Source organism: Physeter macrocephalus, chromosome 20, assembly GCF_002837175.3.
Source record: "Physeter macrocephalus isolate SW-GA chromosome 20, ASM283717v5, whole genome shotgun sequence".
Lineage (NCBI taxonomy): Eukaryota > Metazoa > Chordata > Mammalia > Artiodactyla > Physeteridae > Physeter > Physeter macrocephalus.
Window position 1 is genome coordinate 13,474,326 of NC_041233.1, and position 12,224 is coordinate 13,486,549.

The 12,224-nt window shown below is 38.4% G+C and overlaps 1 long non-coding RNA gene across 1 annotated transcript in view; it reads right to left on the minus strand.

Annotated features, from left to right (window-relative positions):
* Positions 1–87: 87 nt before the first annotated feature.
* The window catches only part of LOC129391646 (uncharacterized), a 63,977-nt gene continuing 51,840 nt past the window's right edge, over positions 88–12,224 (minus strand). The window contains exons 2-3 of the long non-coding RNA XR_008616193.1: positions 670–771; positions 88–563 (exon numbers count right to left, since the gene is read on the minus strand). This is a non-coding gene — a long non-coding RNA (uncharacterized lncRNA). The remainder of the gene's footprint in view (positions 564–669; positions 772–12,224) is intronic.

Consider the following 12,224-nt stretch of genomic DNA (forward strand, 5'->3'; position numbering starts at 1 on the left):
GCCATGGCCGCTGAGCCTGCGCGTCCGGAGCCTGTGCTCCGCAACGGGAGAGGCCACAGCAGTGAGAGGACCGCGTACCGCAAAAAAAAAGTTATTTTTAATAGGCATAAAAAAGAAAGACACTCCTTAGACACTGTAAGGTCCCATCCCCCTACTTCAACAAGCTGAAAAATCATAAAAGAGGAAATAACTCACAGGATTAGGGGTCTACCTTTAAATTTGACCTCTCCTCAGAAAACTTTAAATTTTGACTTCTCCCACAAGTGTTCACTGTGAAAATAAAGATTTTGAGGATACAAGCATCGAATAAGCTCTAATCTCCTTTTGACAGCTGCTCTCCTCAATTTCTTTCCCTCTGCATTGTTCAGGTTATCCTCCTTCCTCTAGCTTCTCTCATGTGGCTACAAAGATGAAACGAGGAATATTCACAGGAATATTAGAGAATTAGAAGGCTGAATTGGAATCAAGATGGCACAAGGGACTTGGTGGTGTAAGTCACACTTCTTAGTCTTTCTGCTCGGGGCGCAGTCTTCACTGCTCATTCATGGTCAAGTTCAGTTCACCTAGTAAGAAACAGCACATGGGTTTGGGACAAAGTCACATATAGTTACAAATGTTGTTCAATAGCCTGGAATGTCCTCTTTGATTGATAAAAAATTATACAAATACCTTCTGAATCATCTGGATAACTGTCTTGTAACTGAATGCTACGCCCATTTTATGTTGACAATCAAGTTGACATCAGGTAGTAATATTTCAAATATTTGTGAGCTGATTTAAAAAAAAAAAAAAAGGATTTGTGAGCTGATATAAAGAAAAAGAACAAAAGCATAAATCATACATATGAGTCCTAGTAGCATGGGCATGTTGAACTCAAAAGAACCCAGGCCATAACGGCTAGTGGCCAGAACCACAGTTGCATTGGAAGTGGCAATTTATATGCAGCAACGTATCATTACCATTTTCTGTGTCGTTCTATTTGTATGAGACCTGTAAAATGGTTTCGGGTTTTACAGTTGCACAAGAGTTACAAGCATAAAGTGTTCAAGCCAAGTTTTGTGCTTTTACATATTTAAGTAACATGAAATTTTAAAAGTTTAAGTCAATACTAACAGGCCACAATAGTTATGTTTTCTTTTAAAAGGAATCATTACATTACACAAATTTGAAAACACTTCTTTAGTCTACACATGCATCCTGAAAGGATCTAGCTATCTCTCTTGGAAGATACAAGGATGCTCAAGTTTGAGGTCATCATTAAATCTGCAGCCAGGCGAGCATGACCCATTTCTTCCACCTGCCTTCCCAATCTTCTTAAGCCTAATTTAACCCAATGTACCTACGAACATTCCAGGCCACACAATGTGTCCTTCTCTAAATTTGCGCAGCAGACAGTATTAATTTTTGTTTCCCTGAGAATTCCTGGCTTCTTCTCAACACTTAAATCTATAACATGCACAAAATTGATAATAAATATTTTTCAAATGAATACAAAGTAGTTCTGTAGAAATGGGGAAATAACATATACTAAATAACATACACTAAATTTGAGTACTTAATTTCTGAAATTAGACAGGAACAGTGTCTACACATAGGACAAGTGTTCTTTTTTTTTTTAATTGGGGTATAGTTGCTTTACAATGTTGTGTTAGTTAGCGAAGTGAATCAGCTGTATGTATACATACATATATCCCCTTTTTTTTGGATTTCTTTCTCATTTAAGTCACCACAGAGCATTGAGTAGAGTACCCTGTGCTATACAGCAGGTTCTCATTAGTAATCTATTTTATATATAGTAGTGTGTATATGTCAATCCCAGTCTCCCAATTTATCCCACTCCCCCTTTCCTCCCTTGGTATCCATACGCTTGTTCTCTATGTGTGTCTCTATTTCTGCTTTGCAAATAGGTTCACCTGTACCATTTTTCTAGATTCCTTAAACCAGAGTTCATAAAATGCCTGGAAATGTATACTATATTTTGTGTTTATAAATACGTGCATTTTTCTCAAGAGAGGGTCCATAGCTTTCTTCAGATCTCAGATTGAACTCTAGTCCCAAAAGATGGTAAGAAGTCAATTAGCTATCACATTCCTCTATGCCTTTGGGGCCACAGTCCCCCATGAACATAGCTAACAAAGAAGTTGAAGTATTGAGATACCTTGCAGGGGGAAGCAGAATCTACAGTAACCTAAAAATCAAACTGCACATGTTTTTTATCTAAACACAGGTCCACCTCAAAAACGAAAACATTCCCTTTCTGTACATCTCATCTGTACACTAGAACTTATAAAAATTATGACTACCACAAAAGATAAGGCTTATTTAACTTTGATATAGAACATCATAAAACAGTCAATAAAATAAATGACAAATGCTATAACAAAGCAAAATAGTTGGTGTTGTAATTTTAAAATGAAAAATTTAAATTACTAGCAGCAGATGATTCTTGAAAGTAATGTGAAAATGTTTTACCTTTTATCAATAAATGGAACAAAACTAATTGAAATTAGCTTAAAAGGGTGTTCCTAAGCTTGTTAAATTTTCAAATATGCCTTAGACAATCACTTTAATATACAATCTTATTGTTCTCCATTTTCTTTAAACCATTACAGGTATATGCTAACAGAATTATAAATTAACATCAAAAATTAATTAATTAATTAACATCTATTACACACATTTCCAGTAACATGTGTTCATGACACATACCAGCAAGTCATCGATTTGTTGAAGACTCCATCTCTGCATTTCTAGAGTAAAATTATTTACCAATCACAAAACACTAACATAAACAAATTCCAAATCTCAGGCTACAATATACTTATGGAATCATTAATGATTATGATTCCTCCAATGGCATGTTGAAAAAGGAAAACTAGAGAGGGTACAAAATGTTGAGAATGAAAGGCACCTAACAATGATGAAAGAATATAAGCACAGTGATTCCTTATCCATCAAAAGTGTCTGAGGGTTAAGCGATGTCTTTACGATGCTTGCTTACGGCTGAGGACAGGTTCCCAGTGCAAAGGCTTGGCGGAGACCTGGTGCCCTTGAGTGTAACGATAATGTTATAGTCCAGAGAAAACAGATCAGCAATACTCCTAAACAAATTATAGCAAAGAAACAGCAGCAACATTCTATCTTGTTCTTTCCAAGAATTGACTCCAACATAATTAAATGACACCCTTAGTAAGGCATTCAAGTGGAAGATGAGCTAAGAAAAGGAGGAATGATACATATTTGTAGTTACATGGCAGTAAAAACATGTCACTTTACTTCTAGACTTGAATCAGTACACGTTACTGTCCAAAGATACTAGTATACGTCGCGCCATTTAAATGTTTAAAATTTCCAAACAAAGAAAATCATTGGTTTGGAGGTTGCAGTTATATAATTTTTTTAACTGATTTTAAATATTTCATTTAGTTTTCCTACTCAAATAAGCAGCTTACAAAGTTGCATCGTTGCTATTCCAGTTTTCAAAGAAACAAGTGTATTTGGAATATCTGAATGCCTTAGATTTGGAAATGGTTACGGAAGATTTAAATTATTTATGACTGATGAAAGCACCAGCTTTTCCAATCAAGCATGAAATTTGGTCTCCAGAGACTCTCAAATTCCAAGCTGTTTCTTACAACCTCACCTAGAGACCAAATCCCAAACTAATCCTTTCCTTACTATAAAAAAAAAAAAAAAAAAAAAAAAGACACCAAACACTACTAGCTTTTCCTTACATGACGGAGCACAGTACTCCTTCCAAATGCCAGACTCTGCTAGACTTCTACTGGTCCTTTGTCACAGAAGCTCAATTCCATCCCAGCTGCCCAAATCCACTCAGACTGCCCTACTTGCAGACAGTGCTTCGCCACACTAAGTTAGGGAAGAAATGGAAATGAGGCAGTTATCTGTAAGGTGGTGGTTTTATCCTCATAGACGGAGAACAAATGATGTAAGACACAAGCTGAGAAAAAGGAAAGATAACTAGAATAATTTTCTAACTCTCCATGAACATGAAGGCAATAATCAGAGCTCTAAGAGTTAGTTTTAATATGTCAAAAACCCTCAGGAAATGGTATTTTAAAGTACATTCAGGTTGCAGAATCCAACAAGAAAATAAATTGATAAGGCTTTTGTGAGAATTAAATTGTCAGCTTAGTAAAACAGGATATCTCATGCTGACGGTTATACTGGTTTTCACATGGGAAAACAGATGATTACTTAAGAAAATTTAGAAGGCAAAATTTCAAAACACTGAGTCAGAAGAATAAAAATAAGAAAGTCTGGGGCAGCCTTAGAACCACAATGCATAACTATACGTTAGAGTCTATATTTAAGCAAAGTGCAAGATTTATCTTATTATCTAGTTTAAACACTGAATATAGCTTTCTTCTTCTTGAAATTAAAATATTTTTAAAATGTTTAATTTATAAAATGCCTTATTTACTAGAATTCAATATCATTATGAAATAAAATCTACAAAAGCTATCATGAATAATGCTATTAGGCTACTACTAGCAAACATTATTTTATTCTGCTTTATTCAATCTTTGTGTAAATTATTCATTTATGAATTATTGAATATTAGGACAAAATTAAATACATGATTAGCACTTCAAAGTTTCAGAAATATAAAAAGGTTTTTTTTTGGAGATTGAATCAATGCAGTTATATGATTTTTTTCCCCAATAATGCTCTGAGGGCCCAAAGAAGAAAATAAAGGAGCAAGCCAACCATAGGCCTAATTCAATGTTGGGACTCAGACAGGGAAGTCGGTTAATGAAAGGAGTCTTAACACTGGGTTTTAAAAGGTTGGGTGGGTGGCTGATCACAGAAACCAGACTGAACTGGAAAGCAAGGGTGGAGATCACAGAGCAGAGAGGATTTGGGGGAACAGGGCAGATGGTGGGTAAGGAGAATGTGCAGGGTAGGGAAATACAGGGTCCCCAGCCTGATACAGAGCTAAAACAAAGGTCTTTGGATTATATGACCAGGGAGAGAAATGAACTGAGTAAGTGCCACAGACTGCATGCACGCTAGTAAAATACACAAAATGATGCATGGGACAGGCAGGCAAAGAACGTGGTCTGAGAGATGAAATAAGCCCGCAATGTGTAACTGGAACCTGAGTAGAAGGGACACACCACAGTAGAAGATGGGTTGTCTTGAGGGCCAGGGAGGGGTGAGTGCTAGCACAGCCCAGTGGCCCCAGGTCACGGAGGGAACGCAGAAGGGGGACTGGAGTCCTGCTAAAACCAGTTACCCCCATGAAGATTTACTGAATGTCTAGCCCATACTCTCCTGGTTTTGTTCCTACCTCTGTAGTCTTGCCTAACCTCAGTCTTCTGGGAACCACTAGAACACTGGTGTCCCCAGAGGCCTTCTCCTCCTCTTTTCACTCTATCTCCACTTCCCTTCACAGTTCAATTACCAGGTACATCATGTGTTTCCCAAATCTATGTCGTGTCCTAAATTTTTTTTCCTAAACTCTAAACCACTGGGTTTAGATGTCTTGATGGTACCCCCAACTCAGCATGACCAAAATGGCACTCATCTTCCCCGTTGGTGAGACGCAGCAGGACGCAGTGGTTAAGAGCCTGGATTCCCGGCCTCACTGCGTGGTTTGAATTCTGGCTCCACCACCTTCTGGCCATGTGTTCTGGGGCAGACTGCTCATCTCTCCATGCCTTAGTTTCCTCACAGATAAAATGGGAATCAACAGAAGTGCCCACGTCCTAGAGCCAAGGTGAGAATTCGACAATGTGGTAAATGTAAAAGCACTTAGAACAGCACCTGGCACAGAGCAAGGGTTTGGTCTCGGAGGAAGTTAATACTATGCTTCCCCCGTCCTGGCATTCTCTAAACTCAAGGAAACACACCACCTCCCCCTCGGCAGTTGACCAAGTCAAAAACCTGGCACCCAGGCTCAACTTCTCCCTCTCCTCCACTTTCCACACCCAAGCCTCTGCTGCTCTACAAACTAAATATCTGTTGATATTTACTTCTTCCTATTCCTGCTTCCTCTGTCCCCATTTGGGGCTCAACCGTCTCTTGCCTGAAAACTGACCTCCACTCTTGACCTCCTCATATCTATTTTTCCAGACAGTAACCAGAGTACAAATCTTACCATTTGGCAAAATGTCCTTGAACTCCTGCAGTGGCTTCCCCCTACCCTCAGAACCAAGTCCCATGTAAAGCAACTATACTCCAATAAAAATTAATTTAAAAAAAAAAAAAAAAAAGAACCAAGTCCCAAACCCTTAACAGGGCCCTTCGTGGGATGCCCTTGCTACTGTTTCCTCTCAACTCTCAACACTGCCCCCACGTGCACAGGCTGAACTTTCGGTTCCTGGAAAAACACCATGAGCTCCCCCACCGTCCAGTTTTTGCAAATATCGTTTACCCTTCCTGGAACATTCTTCTCTCTCCTCCTCACCTGGCTAAATCCTAATCATCCTTCAATCTCAGCCACCAGGAAGCCTTCCCTGCCTATCCAGCTCCCCCCACCCCAGTTTCAGGGGCGCCTCCCAGGCCCACCCTAATGGCCTATACCACCATATACTAAGGATCCCCACTAAACTGTAAAGTCCATGACGACAGGGCGAAGGGCTGCCTTGTCCAGCACTGTGTCCCAGGGCAGAGCAGGCTGGCTGGCACATACTCAGACCTCAGGAATGATGACGGGAGAGAGAGGGAAAGGGGGCAGAAAGGAGGACAGGGGCCCAGAAACTGCCCTGAAAAGAGAAGTATTAGCATCTCCCTGTTCTTGATGAGAAAACAGAGACTTAGAAAGGTTAAATAACTTGCCCAAGGTCAAGGTCGTGGAGTCAGATTCTAGAAGCCCGTATTATTAAGACCAACTCAAAATGTCTTCCAGTGGAAAGCACATTCAACTTTGCATCAGATATCCTGGGCTCTAATTCTGATTCTGCCACTTAAGACACGTGGACTTTACGTAAGCAACACCTCTGTAGGGCTCTCTTTTTTAAAAAAAAAACTCAGTTAAACGGTGATCATAGCATCTACTTAGGAAGTTCATTGTTAACATTTTAAAAAGCGACAAATGAGGGCCTTCCCTGGTGGTCCAGTGGTTAAGACTCCACGCTTCCACTGCAGGGGGCACGTGTCCCATCCCCGGTTGGGGAAATAGATCTCGCATGCCATGCGGCATGGCCCAAAATAAAAATTTTAAAAAACAATAATAAAAAAATTAAAATGAGAATTTGGAGCCTTCAGAAAGTGCTCAGTATGTGTTAAAACAATCCAGCCATATATGGGACGGTCATCAACTTTGACCAAGCAGAGGCCTTTGTGGCAGGAATGGAACAGTAAGAGAAGCCAAACCAACAACATCAAACTTGCTAATTCCTGGGGGGCTAACTGCAGCCACAGCACTCTCACCACGTGACATAGTATAGCACCCTGTCCTTATCCCCCCAAAAGAAGATGAACTAGAAACATGTTCTTAAATTTCACTGTGAAGATATTTTACAAGTGGGGTTTCTTTTCAGAAACAGAGCTTGCCTTTTTCCCAACTCACCTTAAAAGCCAGAAAGCTATGAGAAGTCTGCTTTGAATTTATAAAGGGCAAAATCACCAGACTGCTCTCTCCCTTTCTAAACTCCTTTACACTCATTTCTTCCTTTAGTTACCGTAAGCATCATCCTCACTTTCCAAATTAACAAACTGAGGCTCAGAAAATAAAAGTAAGTAGCCAAGCCAGAACTACAGACCAGGTCTTCAACTCCCCGTGTCTATGTGCCTGGTCTACACAATTTACAGAGGCATTTCTTTTAATTACAAAAAAGGGGAGGGGCATGATATACTTAATTCCAATAAACTTACTCTTAAAAAATGGTACAAATGAACGATTTACAAAACAGAAATAGAGTCACAGATGTAGAAAACAAACTTATGGTTTCCAAGGGGGAAGGAGGGGGAGGGATAAATTGGGAGATTGGGATTGACATATACACACTGCTATATATAAAATAGGTAACTAATGAGAACCTGCTGTATAGCACAGGGAACTCTACTCAATACTCCGTAATGACCTATACAGGAAAGGAATCTAAGAGTGGTTATATGTACATGTATAACTGATTCACTTTGTCGTACACCTGAAGCTAACACAACATTGTAAATCAACTCTACTCCAATAAAAATTTTTTAAAAATAAAACAAAATAATTTAAAAATTAAAAAATAAATAAAATTCATGGAAATACCCTAATTCTCTAAGAATATTTTCAAGTTAGGTGTCCTCAGTTATTTTTGTTTCTGTGTTTGTTTAGTCAACACCAACCATAGAACAATGTATCAAGTCACTGTGTGGGGTTAAAATACATGTGCAGTCTTGGAGGTAACAAGAAAAGTATTAACACATTAACTAGAGAACTAATGATCACGCTCTTAGAAAAGAAGGGGCAGCAGTTTGACAGATATGATAGCCCTTAATGTTGATTAATACTCATCCTCATTATTACATTGTCATTCTCCTGGACAGGGTATTGCCAGAATAAAAAGCTTAAGATGTTACAGATGTGGCATGTTTTTAGTGCCCCTCCTTCAATTATTAGAAAATGCTTGTTAACATTCCAGACTGAGAGAGTGGGTTTTAAATCATTTAAATTTTTCTGGCAATACTGCTCAAAGCTCTTATGGAGAAATGCAGCTGCTCCCGTCCACTTAGATAAAACACAGCTGCCTTAAAAAGAGCACAAAGGAAGTTCTATCATTTTGAGGAATGGATGAAAGAATCACAGTCTTGAGTACACTGTTTGTATTTTTCCTTTATTCAGAAATTCAGAGGGACTTCCCTGGTGGTCCAGTGGTTAAGACTCTGTGCTCCCAATGCAAGGGGCACGGGTTCGATCCCTGGTTGGGGAACTAACATCCCACATGCAGCACAATGCGGCCAAAAAAAAAAAAAGAAAAAAGAAAAGAAATTCAGAGATGGGTCTGAAAGTCTAATCTGTTCATGATTCATAAGAGCCAAACACACTTTCAAACATCAACATAAAAGCAAAGTGGTCAACAATAATTGATGTCAAATTGCTTTCACTCCCCTTGATAAAAGACATTGTCACTGTACCGACTTTAGTCTAACAGGCTTTAAAGTATAGTCAGTCTTAAGTTATTGCATTTGCTAAAGATCTGCCACAGGTTTATTATGTAGAAATGACCAACACTAATAAAGAGAAGCCTAGCAAAACTTCGGCTAGTCTAAAAAGCATTGATAATACATTTTAGAATGAACAATGTTATTCAGAATTGAAAATGGGAATGGAAAATAAGCCCAGAATGATGATCTAGAGAATTAAGAGCAGTACTAGACAAACTATGAAGAGAGACTGCAGGTTCACTGACACAGACATGATAGTTGGAATCCTGAAAGCCAATCATATCTGTGAAGGAGAAAATGTAAAAAAAGAACAGAGGACTTCTAGTGAAGACATAAACCCACCAATTAACCACATCTGCTCCAAACATGTAAGAATGGAAAGTAATATGTGATCAGAATTTTTAACGTGCAGAACAAAGAAAATTGTAGATTAATTTTAATATAGAGCAAAAACGTCCTAAGTAAATATTTTCTCATGAATGAGACAATCTAATAAATAGCATTATCAATTCTCCCCCAAATTAATCTATAAATTCAAAACAATTTTAATAAATATCAAAATAGAAATTTTCATGAAAATTGACGAACTGATATTGAATTTTGTAAAAGACCATGAATAGCTAAGGTAATTTTAAATGAGGAGAGTTTGCCCTACATAACAAGTGTATTTCCAAAATCATAGAATTTAAGACAATGTGCTATTAAAACAGGCCACTAAAACCAAACAGAAAGGCCAAAAACAGACACAAATACATATACATAGAAACGTGATTTGTGACCAAAGCAGAATTAAAATAAATGAGGAAAGAACAAACAAGAATACATAATGGGAAAAAAATATGTATATATAAAAGTTGGGATTCAATTATATACATATATATAATTGAATCCCAATTTTACTCTATAAACAAAAATCAACTCCTTCTTTTCTTTTGGCTGTGCTACGCAGGAGGAAAGGAGGGGGCACATCTTGTATAAATGTAAGCCAAACCTTCTGCATTCCCACACAGCTTGCAGGATCTTAGTTCCCCTACTAGGGACTGAACCCGCACCCTTGGCATTGAAAGCTCAGAGTCTGCCAGGGAATTCCCTAAAAGTCAATTCCTGATGGATTAAAGACTCAAGTGTCGAAAGAAAAACTTTTTATAGATGGCCAAGAAATCAAGGAGAAAAACACAAAGAAACTTAAAAGGGGGAAAAAAGAGTCAAGAATATAATTAGGCACTTTATAAAAGAAGAAACTAAAATGGCCAATTTAAACATATAAAAGTAGTTCAATCTCATTTGAAATCAGGGAAATGTTGCAAATTAAACCACAAAGACATTCATTTCACAAACAAAAAATGACAAAAACTTAAAAACCTCATCATTTCAGGTGGTGAAGGAATATGGAGAAGTGTCATCTCTCATATACACTCGGGTGATGGTGGGGGGACAGAAAACTTAATTAGTACCAATACTCTGGAGAGCAGTCTGGCAACATCTTGCAAAGCTAAAGTGTGTATACCGTATACCCATTAAAATACCACATTGTGGGCTTCCCTGGTGGCGCAGTGGTTGCGCGTCCGCCTGCCAATGCAGGGGAACCGGGTTCGCTTCCCGGTCTGGGAGGATCCCACATGCCGCGGAGCGGCTGGGTCCGTGAGCCATGGCCGCTGAGCCTGCGCGTCCGGAGCCTGTGCTCCGCAACGGGAGAGGCCACAGCAGAGGGAGGCCCGCATACCACAAAAAAATAAAAAATAAAAAAATAAAATAAAATACCACATTGTATACCTTAAATGTGTACTATTTTTTTTGCCAACCATACTTCAATAAAGTTTGGGGAAAAAACCTCTCAATGGTTTTAAAACAAACACGTGTATACTCTCAGACTCAGCAATTCTACCTACTCCTAGTTATATATCCTAGAAAAACTCGATCTCAAGTACCCAAGGAGAGATTTTTTCAAGACCTTTCATTGCTGTGAATTATTTTATATTTTTACATAACAAATATCTACGTAGTACTTACTGTGTGCCAGGCACTGTTCTGTTTGTTGATAAATACTAACCATTTAATCCTCATTACAACTCCACGAGTTAGGCATTATTATTATCACCTGTTTACTTTTAATTTCAATTTTGGACCTCGTGTACACAACATTGGATTAATCAGTATGCTTTGTTCATGACACCACCTCCTTATAGATCCATGCAGCACCCACTTTTACCTATTAGTGAGTTTGTTATTTATGTTAATGATATGACAAGTATGTGAACCAGAAAAGACTTCCAGAGTCCCTGCTTTTAGCCGCTACACTATGCTAACTCTCAGTTTCTAATGTAACTGGCAGAAAAAGAAAAACAAATGAAATGTTTATCTGAATTCCCTGGTGGTCCAGTGGTTAAGACTCCGTGCTTCCACTGCAAGGGGTGTGGGTTCAATCCCTGGGTGGGGAACTAAGATTCCACATGCCACGTGGTGCAGCCAAAATAATAATAATTAAAAGGAAAGAAATTGGGTCATTTGTAGCGACGTGGATGGACCTAGAGACTGTCATACAGAGTGAAGGAAGTCAGAAAAACAAATATCGTATATTAACGCATATATGTGGAATCTAGAAGAATGGTACAAATGCTCTTATTTGCAAAATAGCAATAGAAACACACGCAGAGATCAAACGGATGTATACCAAGGGGGAAAGGAGGGAGAGGGAGGAATTGGGAGATTGGGAGTCCCAATATACACTATTGATACCATGTATAAAATAGATAACTAATGAAAACCTACTGTATAGCACAGGGAACTCTACTCAGTGCTCTGTGGTGACCTAAATGGGAAGGAAATCCAAAAAAGAGGGGATATATGTATACGTATAGCTGATTCACTTTGCTTTACAGTAGAAACTAACACAACATTGTAAAGCAACTATACTCCAATAAAAATTAATTTAAAAAAAGAATGTTTATCAACAGAGAATGGATGCCTATATAAAAATATATTTATAAAATGAAATCACTTACAGTAGTTAAAAATGAATGAACTAGAGCCATGTATAAAATATGAATAGGGCTTCCCTGGTGGCGCAGTGGTTGAGAGTCCGCCTGCCGATGCAGGGGACACGG